The sequence below is a fragment of the Eubalaena glacialis genome, chromosome 8, assembly GCF_028564815.1.
Source record: "Eubalaena glacialis isolate mEubGla1 chromosome 8, mEubGla1.1.hap2.+ XY, whole genome shotgun sequence".
NCBI classification, from domain to species: domain Eukaryota; kingdom Metazoa; phylum Chordata; class Mammalia; order Artiodactyla; family Balaenidae; genus Eubalaena; species Eubalaena glacialis.
Window position 1 is genome coordinate 77,115,186 of NC_083723.1, and position 10,998 is coordinate 77,126,183.

General features: G+C 44.7%; 1 protein-coding gene across 6 annotated transcripts in view; it reads right to left on the reverse strand.

Moving 5' to 3' along the window:
* Positions 1-10,608, reverse strand: part of OSBPL3 (oxysterol binding protein like 3) — a 205,539-nt gene extending 194,931 nt beyond the window's left edge. For all 6 annotated transcript variants that reach the window (XM_061198599.1, XM_061198598.1, XM_061198595.1 and 3 more), the window contains exon 1: positions 10,316-10,608. The gene's annotated coding sequence lies outside the window, so the exon portion shown is untranslated. The remainder of the gene's footprint in view (positions 1-10,315) is intronic.
* Between the last annotated feature and the right edge of the window lie 390 nt (positions 10,609-10,998).

Sequence of the window (10,998 nt, forward strand, 5' to 3'; positions counted from 1 at the left end):
GAAGCAACCTAAGTGTCTATCGACAGATGAATGGATAAAGAAGATGTGGCACATATGTACAGTGGAATATTACTCAGCCATAAAAAGAAACGAAATTGAGTTATTTGTAGTGAGGTGGATGGACCTAGAGTCTGTCGTACAGAGTGAAGTATGAAAAACAAATACCGTATGCTAACACATATATATGGAATCTAAAAAAAAAAAAAAAAGGTCATGGAGAACCTAGGGCCAAGATGGGAATAAAGATGCAGACCTACTAGAGAATGGACTTGAGGACACGGGGAGGGGGAAGGGTAAGCTGGGACAAAGTTAGAGAGTGGTAGTGTATATATAGACATATATGCACTACCAAATGTAAAATAGATAGCTAGTGGGAAGCAGTCGCATAGCACAGGGAGATCAGCTTGGTGCTTTGTGACCAGCTAAAAGGGTGGGATAGGAAGGGTGGGAGGGAGGGAGAGGCAAGAGGCAAGAGATATGGGGATATGTGTATATGTATAACTGATTCACTTTGTTATAAAGCAGAAACTAACACACCATTGTAAAGCAATTATACTCCAATAAAAATGTTAAGAAAAAAAAATGCTACACCTTGGCTCATCCTGCATTCTCTGCCTGGAGTGTCCTTTCACCTAGCTCTCCATTCCCTTCCTTCGTCTCAATCCTACACGTCCTTCAAGGCTTGGCTCAGATGCCCCCTTCTCTGCAAAAGCGTCTCCCATGGCCTCTCTGTTCTCCCACCACACCTCAGCATCTTGTTTGCAGCAAGTGTTACACCCCTCCTTGTCTCTCACATTGTGTGTTTATAACTGTCCCTCCCAGCTGGAGGGAATGTTCCTTGAGAGCAGGGGCTGTGGCTAATCCATTATTATTATACATAATAAATAGTATTTAATAAAATGAAAATGCCTTAGCCTAGTGGTTCTCAAACTTTAGTGAGCATCAGAATCACCTGAAGGGCTTGTAAAAACAGATTGCTGGGCCCTCCCCTCAGTTTCTGATTCAATAGGTCTGCGGTGGGGCCCGAGAATTTGCGTTTCTAACATGTTCCCAGGTGATGCTGATCAGCAACTTGTGGAACCACGCTTTGAAAACCACTGTCTCAGACTACACCTCAAACCTCAAACTGCAAGCCTTTGAAAACATGGACACAGTCACACGTCCAAAAATCTGCAGGAGCAAATCCTCTGGAGCTGGGTGTCCTTTACATACGTGTAGATTTCATCTTGTCCAAACAGTTCAGCCTAAGAAGGCAGTGATCAGCTCAAGGCCACAGAGGCAGAACCACTTCCAGGGCTGGATTCATCCTCTGATTCTCTGACTCCCACTTCTGTGCTCTCCACCACACGGAGGGGCCCTCTGGTCAATGACCCGACTACACCACAGCTCTGCTACCCAGTCCCTTTGTGACTGTGAGTAGACTACGTAAGCCCCCCTAGGCTTGTGATAGTCTGGGGTTCTGTGAGTGGAAGCAAGAGAAAATATTCGGGCAACTGAAACAAACAAAAAAATGTACTGGGAAAATATCAGTTTCAGGAAGTAAGGGGGGGCTGGAGGGGCAAGCACGGGCACAGTTTCATGGGACCTGAAGCCAGACTGTAACAATGCCGTGCGGACAAGAATGGTTGGGTCAGGACACACCCTTGGCAACAGAATCTCCATGACCCTCGGCATTGGACCCAGATTCCAGCCAGAGGCATCTGACTGGTCTGGCTCCCAGGGCCACCCACAGCCGAGGAGAATGGGGCTCCTCGTTCTAGACCCCAAGGCAAGAAGTGATTCCTCAAATGGAAATCAGGAAGGGTAAATGGATGCTGGACAACCAAAGAGCAAGTAATTGCTCCCCAGCCTCTGTTCGGTCATTGGTAAACTGTTATGCTGAGAGCCACCACATAATTATTGGAAGATCTAATGAGATAGTATAAGTACAGCACTAAACCTGGCACAGAGTAAGTGCTCCACAGTTACCGGCTGCCGTTGCTATTATTACTGTTCTTTGCAATTACCATCACCCCCTTTGAAGTCAGGATGGTTCCCCATTCCCTAAAGACCCCAACAAGCTCCAAAGGACACTTCAGTTAATCCTATATACACTAGAAATCTGCTTGAAGCAACTCTGAACCCATAAGAAAAACCCAAGTGGGTCTTCCCTGCATTCTTTGAGGTCTTCAAGTACCCCTCGTCCACTTCATCTCAGATGCTAGACAACAGAACTACACTCGAATTGGAGCCAGCAAGTTATTTTAAGCTACTTCCATGCCCATGCTGGAAAACAGGTTGTTAGATCTCATTCGCTCTCAGTTACAAAGCTGGTAAAAACTCAACTTTGGATTCAGTTCCCAGTAGCAAATAAACACACCTGTGTCTATCATCACAGCAATTCAAAACCTCGGGAGAGGAATTAAACCCCTCCTCCTACTCAGTTCCACCTGGCCTCCGGCAATCAGCACAAAGACACAGAAAGGGCAGGACTTCACTCCTGTCATCCCCCTCTGAGGATTTCCTTTCCTCCTCCTCCTTCAGACCATCAGCAGCCTGAATCATGACCTACAGAAAAATGGAATTTTTCTCTCCAGGGTCCCAATTAAAATCCAGACTCATTCCCTTGGAGCTACAGATGCTCACTGTAATTAACAAATTCTCTGTGACTGTTTAGTATCTCCTTGAAGGGAGGTTCCACATCTGTCTCAGTCATCACCATATCCCCTGTACCCAGTCTGGTGTCTGGCACATAATGCGTGCTCAACAAATACGCATTCAATGTATGGACAAAAATCATACTGCATGCTTTCCTTCTAGAGAGGCATTTACTTCAAGTTTAATCATGTTTGTGAGATTAATAAAATATATTATTTAGCTTTTGCTTCTAAACATTTCAGATCACTGCCCACCACAAATGATTTGGAGAGGGATATTTGTTTTATAAGACTTCAAGTATAACTTTAAATTTCTTGTATTACAGCATTTGATATCAAGATAGAAAACATGTATGGGAATCTTTCACAGTACTATCTTTTAATACACAAGTGGAGAAATGTTATATTGAGAAGTGTTTGACCCACACAACATTAAAAACAAACAGATTTTAATATTCTAACCATAGAGAGTAAACAAAAGAGTAAACTTGATTTTATATTGGCAGTCACAGATCCTCTGATGATCTCTTGTTGGGCTCCTCACTGCAATTTAATTCTGTTCTACTTTATATTCAAGCTATTTTTCAATTCAGGTCCACTGTCTCACAATCTCAGAAATCACAGATGAGGAAGAATATCCTCTGGGGTTGTCCATCTAGCTTACACTCCCTCAGAGAGCTGGGTTTATTACCTCGGCTATTCTTCTGTGAGTAAACACAGACACCTAGACAGCGACAGAATGCTCATCTAAAGAAACTTTATATGAAAGCAATTTGTTTCTCAGCTTTAAACCCACACGTTATCATTATTATTTAAGAATCATTTTCCACTCATATTCCAAGGGTCTTGGGGTGTCTAGAAACAATCATATTCTGGCTCCCAAACAAACAGATTTAAGCAGACTGATTATAAAGCAAGTCCAGGGAAAATTCAATTTCAGGGTATAAACAGTGTGACTAAGAACAATGAAATTACCAATGCACTTTCCATATTTTTCTAAGATGAAGGAAATATTTCATCAACTTCAAAACAAAAGAATCAGACAAATAACTAAAGGAGCAATTCTTCTACTCCTTCATGTTGCTATTCCATTTATTATAAAAGAATTTTTTAATTTTCACATAGATGAAGTAAGCCCAGGAATGACATTGGAAGGCTACAGTCTGCCTGCTATAAGCTTCTACAAAGAATCATCTTGGAACAAATCAATATTTTCCAATCTTTTCATATAAGAGGAATTCTTTGTGAAAAATATTTTGCTCCAGACTTTTAAGAAATTCAGATATCTTTGATTTTTTTAACTTACTATGAAAAAGTTCAAACGTATACAAAACTATACAGCAGCACTGTCCAAGAGAAATGTAATATGAACCATATACGCAATTTTAATTTTTTAAGTCGCCAATTACAGAGTAAAAGAAAACAGGTGAAATTAGTTTTAATTATGTATTATAATAATCCAAAATGTTACCATTTCAGCATGTAAGCAAACAATAAAAAATTGAGATAATTTTACATCCTTTTTTGTACAAACTCTTGGAAACTCAGTGTGTATTTCATACCTACAGTACAGCTCACCAAGGATTAGCCACACCTCAAGTGCACCACCGCCACATGTAGCCAATGGCTGCCCCAAGGGCCAGCAGAGATGGGGAAAAGCATTAAAAAGCCCATGAACTCACCACTCCGCTTCAGTCAACTCACACACAGCCTTGTTTCCTCTATTCTCCCTCCCCACCCCCAGGATATTTTAAAGCAAATCCTAAAAATAGTACCATTTCATCCATGTTCAAATTTCCTTGATTGTCTCCTAATACTTTTTTAACAGTGGATTTGTTCAAATCGGGATCTAATCAATCAACTATGAGGATCTCTTTTTAATGGCAATGTTTTTTGATGACACCTGCATAACAGGAGTTATACTTTTAGTAAAATGCTTTATTCATTCAGATGTTTATTACACATCTATCTTGTGCCAGGTACTGTTCTAGCCCCAAGACACAGCAGTGAGAAAGACTCAAAGGAACTTCCGGTTTAACTCCTGCCTGCACAGTCGGATTGTTTGGGGAAGCTTTAAAAAAAAATTCCAGTTCCATCTGGCAAATGGATAAATAAAGCGTGGTCTATACAAACAATGGGTTGTTATTAGGCAATAAAAAGGAATGAAGCACTGATTCATGCTACAACAGGGGTGAACCCAACTACAACATGCTAAGTGAAAGAAGCCAGACATAAAAGCATGATTCCATTTTCCTGAAACGTCCAGAATAGGCAAATACATACACACTTAAAGTAGACCAGTGGTTGCAAGGTGAGTAGGGGAACTGCTAAAGGGTACAGATTTCTTTTGGCGGTAATAAAATGTTCTAAAATTAATTATGACATGACAGTTGCACAACTGTGACTATACTAAAAACCATTAAATTGTATACTTTAAATAGGTGAATTGTATGAAATGTGAGTTATAACTCAATAAAGCTTTTATAAAAAAAATAAGTAACTGGATAAAGTATGTTACATTCACACAATGGAATACTATCCAGCTATAACACAGAATGAGAAAATGTCTTTAAAAAAAATTCCAGGGACCAACCCTCTTCACCCCATGCCACTTGATTCAGAAACTTTGGGAGTTGGGCCTAGGTAGGGAAAAGCTTTTTAGATCCCTAAGTGATTCTAATGTAAGCCAAATGAGAGTCAGTGGTTTCATGGAAGATTCAGTCAAGTGACCATCAGTTACACAACGGTACGATAACTGCTCCCTCCAAAACAGATAAGCACAGAGTGCCACGCGTGTTTTCCAACTTCAACTTGGAGGCAGCAGAGGAAGTCTTCCTATAAGTGACATTCAGGCTGAAATGTGATGGATGAGTGGGAACCAGCCAGGTGAACATGGGTGAGCAGGAAGACGTTGTAAAGAGGACATAACTTTATGTGGAAACTGGGAGGCCAAAATACATTATTCATGGCCCTGGAGATACAGGTGGGGAGCTGAATTTAGTTCAGTGTGACTAGAACACACAGAGCGAAGTGATGAGCTATGAGCCAGAGGTGATTCATAGAAGATCTAGTAAATCAGGTTTAAAAATGAGAAATATTCATTGATCAATAAAACATTGATGAAAATTTAGTTTCAATTCCATAACAGTTTTAATATACTTTTAATAACAACTTTACCATATATATGAAAAAATAGTGTATATAAGATGCAAGATATTTACCCTACAGACAATGCTTGTTTTTTTTATGGGTTTGAGATCTCCTTACAATATCTGCAAGGTGAAAACAACTAGAATAAGTGCTTTTTGTGGATTTAAATAATAAGGATTTCTATTGCTTCATCATAAATTGATGAAGGTATTACAGTATTGTGGATCAAAAAGTAGGAAACAAAATGCCACATTCCAATTACTTTTTTCACAAAATATTCTAACAGCATATAACCACATACAATTGTTTCTACTCTCTTTTTAATTGTGCACCTACTATGGATAGCATACCAGGCTTAGCGATGTGGGGATACAAACAGGAGGAACAGATACTAGTCCTGCCTTCAAGGCATCTACAATGTAGTAAGGGAGCCAATACAACTGAATAAATAACTAGGCCAGGAGGCACTGGGGTGGAGGAATGTGTCGGGTGGGTATGAAAGAAAGTGCTGAAGAGTGTGTGTGTTTTAATGCTATGAGAGACTGAGTTCAGAGAGATGATGCTGGCAGAACTGGTTTACGAGTTCAGCCTTGAAAGACTTGGGGTTTCACAGGTAGAGGCAATGAAAGAGCTTTCTAGGCAACAGCAGTATAAGAGCAAAGGCAAAATGCCCTGTTGCTGAATACAGTTCAGGCTGGGGAACAATGGGTGAAGGCAGACACTGAGCCCAGGCTGCCGGATCCTGACTTTAGGCTAAGGAGTCTACCTTAAATGGGAAAAGAAAGGACCAGGGGTTTGAGTCTCAACTCCACCTTGTATTAGTTGTAAAGTAGTTGCAAACTTAACTTCTCCTGGTCTCATCTGGAGATTGGGGGTATAGTAACAGTGCCTGCTTTGCTGTTGCTCTGAGGATTAAACACAAGTTTAAATTCACATAAGGCGCTCATGACAGTACCTGGCACAAGAAGGTCAGCAGCTACTGCTGCTGTTATTAATATTATAATTATTATTAACTATATAAGCCACTCAAGAATTTTTAGCAATATAATGACAGGATCTAGAGAATTTACCTATGATATGAAGGCGGGGCTGAGGGAGACAATGTTAAGCTATGTTAGAACAGAGCAGAGAAGTCCCTAAGACCCTGAGCTAAGATGCTGCAGGGGCAACTGGAAGGCATGGATGTGAAAGACAAGAGGGAGGAGAGATACGAACTGGGGCGAGTATAAACGTGGTCTAAACAGTAGTGACTGGGAAGTTAAGAAGGACATTTCCAGAGAAGGGGGCTAAAAGTTGACGAATGAGATGTAGACAGGAAAGGAATTCACAGGCAACTATAAACAACTCTCAGTTCTGAAGCCTCCTTCAACTTAACAGCCTCCATGTTCCTCAGTGCCCCAGAGTTCCATCATTTCTGAGGGCGTTCTGGGTTGAAGGATTCTCCAACCCTCCCTGGAGTACTCTTTTCTTTTTATAAATTTATTTATTTATTTATATTTATTTTTGGCTGCACTGGGTCTTCGTTGCTGCACGGGGCTTTCTCTAGTTGCGGCGAGCGGGGGCTACTCTTCATTGCGGTGGCTTCTCTTGTTGCGGAGCCCATATGGGCTCTAGGCACGCGGGCTTCAGTAGTTGTGGCTCGCGGGCTTCAGTAGTTGTGGCTCGCGGGCTTCAGCAGTTGTGGCTTGCGGGCTCTAGAGCACGGGCTCAGTAGTTGTGCCTTGCAGGATCTAGAGCGTAGGCTCAGTAGTTGTGGCGCACAGGCTTAGTTGCTCCACAGCATGTGGGATCTTCCCGGACCAGGGCTCGAACCAGTGTCCCTTGCATTGGCAGGCAGATTCTTAACCACTGTGTCACCAGGGAAGTCCTGGAGTACTCTTGAAATGGAATTAACAATTAAGAAAATATAGTACTGCCAAGAGGCACAGTATAAATAAAACCGTGGACTATCCAGGTCATCATGCAAGGAAAAACATTATACTACCCCTAAAACTGGAATGAAGTAGAAGAAAAAAGGGATCTCTAATTTCTTCCCATCCTCTATTTTGCCATTAGCTCTTCAGGTGGTAACCATGACATACTTAGCTAACTTCTTGCTCTCAGTTTTACTACAAGAGAACAAAGAGTCAAAATGTAGTTATTTTGCTAAAAGGTTGCTGCAGAAGCTTCTGGAACTAGTAGTGGTTTCTAACTCTCCATTCTACATATGGGAACAGAGGTACTAGCTGGTCTTCCAGTACTTTCCTTAAGAGGCAGAAAGTATTACTGTGTTCAGAGTTCATTTACCACAGTGGGTAAAACCCATCAGATTTCTCTTTAGATTTAGGTGAAAGTAAATTTAAATCCAGGTGAAAGGAGAATTTCCTTTCCTCCTACATTAAATGCGCCTCATCTACCAGGCCCACAAACCATAAACTCATCCACAAATATCCATGGCAGTAAGAGTCTCAACAATTCAGAAAATAGTACAACTAGACTTGTTATTGGCAGTGGAAAGTTTATAGCTCAACCTCAGGTGGTTTTAATATGCTGTAACATTGAACTCTATCATAATGAGTTAACATCTAATTAAATAGTGGGAGCAGGAGAAATTTCAGTCTAGTGGAAGGAGCTAAAGATTTACACTCAGAAAGACTATTAGTAAAAATCTAACTCAGCAATCTACTATTGACCCTGGGCAGATTCCCGAACCTAGGCTGCAGTTTCTTCATCTGTAAAATGGAGATAACCTCACAGCACTGCCATCAAGATGGTGAAGATGAAAGAATACAGCCTATGGCAGCCTGGTAGTATCTGGCTTACAGCATAATTATTAGCTATTATTGAAACTAAATCTCGGTAATGATAAAATCTTTTAGTTAAGCAATAGCTTCTGTTATAAATAAAGCTAAATGTCTACTGGCTGTAATGGTGGAAACCACATTTTAGTTTCTTGGAAGCAGCCCAGCACAATAGAGAGAAAATGAGCTGGAATTCTAGTTCTGCCAGGATAATCTTGGGAAAACTGGTTAACCTGCTGGAGCCTCAATTTCCCATCTGGTTAGAAATACCTAGCTAATAAGACTATTGTAATGTTTAACGAGGTGATCTATATACAAAGTTTCTAGTACATATCCAGCTCTTAGTAGGTGCTCCATTAATAGTAGCTATTGGTATTTGTTCAATTTCCCAGTAGAAAAAAAAAAAGGATAAATAAACAGGAAAATCAAAACCAGCTATGAGATCATCATTCCTCATATTTCACAAAGCAGTTTTCATCATTCATTCCATAAATATTTCTTTTGTACCTACTGTGTGTCAGGCACTGTTGTTGACATTGGGGGTGGAATGATGGACAAGACAGTTAAGGTCTCTGCTTTCTGGAACTTCCATTCTAGTGGGGGAAAGCAGACAGTAAACAGCCCAAGGAGATCATTTCAGAGAGATGAGTGCTATGAGGAACACAAAACAGGGTGGTGTGCTAGTATGTTGGTGGAGGGGATGGTCATTTAGCTTGGGTGCGTTTCAGCCCAGGCCTGCCTAGTTGGTCTCCTTGGGCCAGAAGGGCGACCTCACCTTGAATGATGCTTGGAGGTAGAGTGTGGGTGATCAAAAGTTAGACCTACACCTTTACCTGTCTATGGATGGATCTCTTTTGCAGCTGCAGCTTAAAACATTTCTAAATGCCCTCATCCCAGTACTCACACTCTGAGGGTCAGGGCAACATTGTTGTTGGGGGGGCGGGGGGGCGGGTTGGTCGGATGCACCTCAGCGCAATCCCCAGACACATCGAAAGCGACAACTTCACAACTCCCCTCATCTTAGAGTCCTGACTACAGAGGAGACTGGTAGTTCGTGAGACGGAGGAGAGAGAGTACAAATGTGCAGAAGGTGGCTGGCAAGTTGCATTTCCGAAAGAGGGAGGCGCGCCCCGACCTAAGAAATATCTGGACGATCTAGGACAATGCCCATTAGTGACTCTATAAGCTGCAAACGCTTCCCAGGCCGCTGGGAAGCCCGAAGGGACAAGTGCCCTCAGACCTCAGCCTGGGTGCCGGAGAGTGGAGCAGGCCGGGCGCAGGGAGGCGGGCGAGCCCGGAGCCTGCAAGGCCAGCGTCTCCCGGGTGCCCCCGGCGCGCCCCAGCCCGCGGATGTGGTGAAGCCTCGCGCTCGGCCCAATCAAGCCGGTTTCCTGTGCCTCCCTCCCCGGCGCCGCGCCTCCCGGCTGCCCAGGACAACCCCTCGGCGCCGCATCCTCCGGCGCCCCGACCCAGGCTCGGCAGCTTCTCGCCGTCAATCCCGGCCAAACCGTGCCTCTCAGGACAGCACTCCAGGGTGGGCAGTACTCGGGCCCTAACTCCCGGGAGGCCGGCACCGAGGGCGACTCGGGGCTGCCCCCACTAACCCGGTTGTTCCTCGGCGACAAGAGGCAGACTCCAGGCTTGCTGAGACCGGCGGCACCCCCCATACCGCAGCCCTTCCGAGCCCGCGCCACGGCCCGGGGCCCCACCACACCCCAGCGCCATCCTGGAGGGCGTCCCGACTCTTACCTGCACGCTCTGCCGCCGCGGACGCCGCCTAGCTCCGGGGTTCGTCCACACACGCGGGAGGAGGCAAACCCGGCTTCTTCGGTCCCCCAGCAACGCACAGCTGATATAGTTCCCGCACCAGCCGCAGGAGACAGGGGCGGGGACGGCTATTCGCCTACGGCCGCCCGGGCCAGAAGCCGCGCCGCGCACTGGCCGCCTGGCTCTCGGCTCCCCTTGTTCCTCCCGGCTCGCGTGCGCTGCTATCGCTCAGCCAGTTCGCAGTACTTTGCCCAGAACTTCTCCGCGCGCGCCGCCAGGCGATTAGCTGGAGTGGGGAGCGAGGGGCGGGAGCGAGGAGGAGGAGCCAGAGACAGCTCTGGGGCGGGGCCACGCGGGGAGGGCGGGAGGGATGGCAGAGTGACCCACACTCCCACCAACCAGGAGTCGTCCCCGGGGAAGGAGGTGGGGCCATGCACCTGGAAGAAGCACCGATTCCATGACGCAGTCAGGGGAGTTGGGAAGCCGGGTTCCCGACTGGTGCGAAGGGTGGAGGGAGGTGAGAGTTGCCTCTGGGCGGGGGTAGGAGTTCCCGGCGGCCCAGCGCGCTATATGCGTGCCCTTGACACTCAATAAATGTTCGTGGAGCGGCGTTTCCGGGCCAGGGAGGGAGGAAGAAGTGAGGGTGGCGCGTGAGGGGCTGGTTA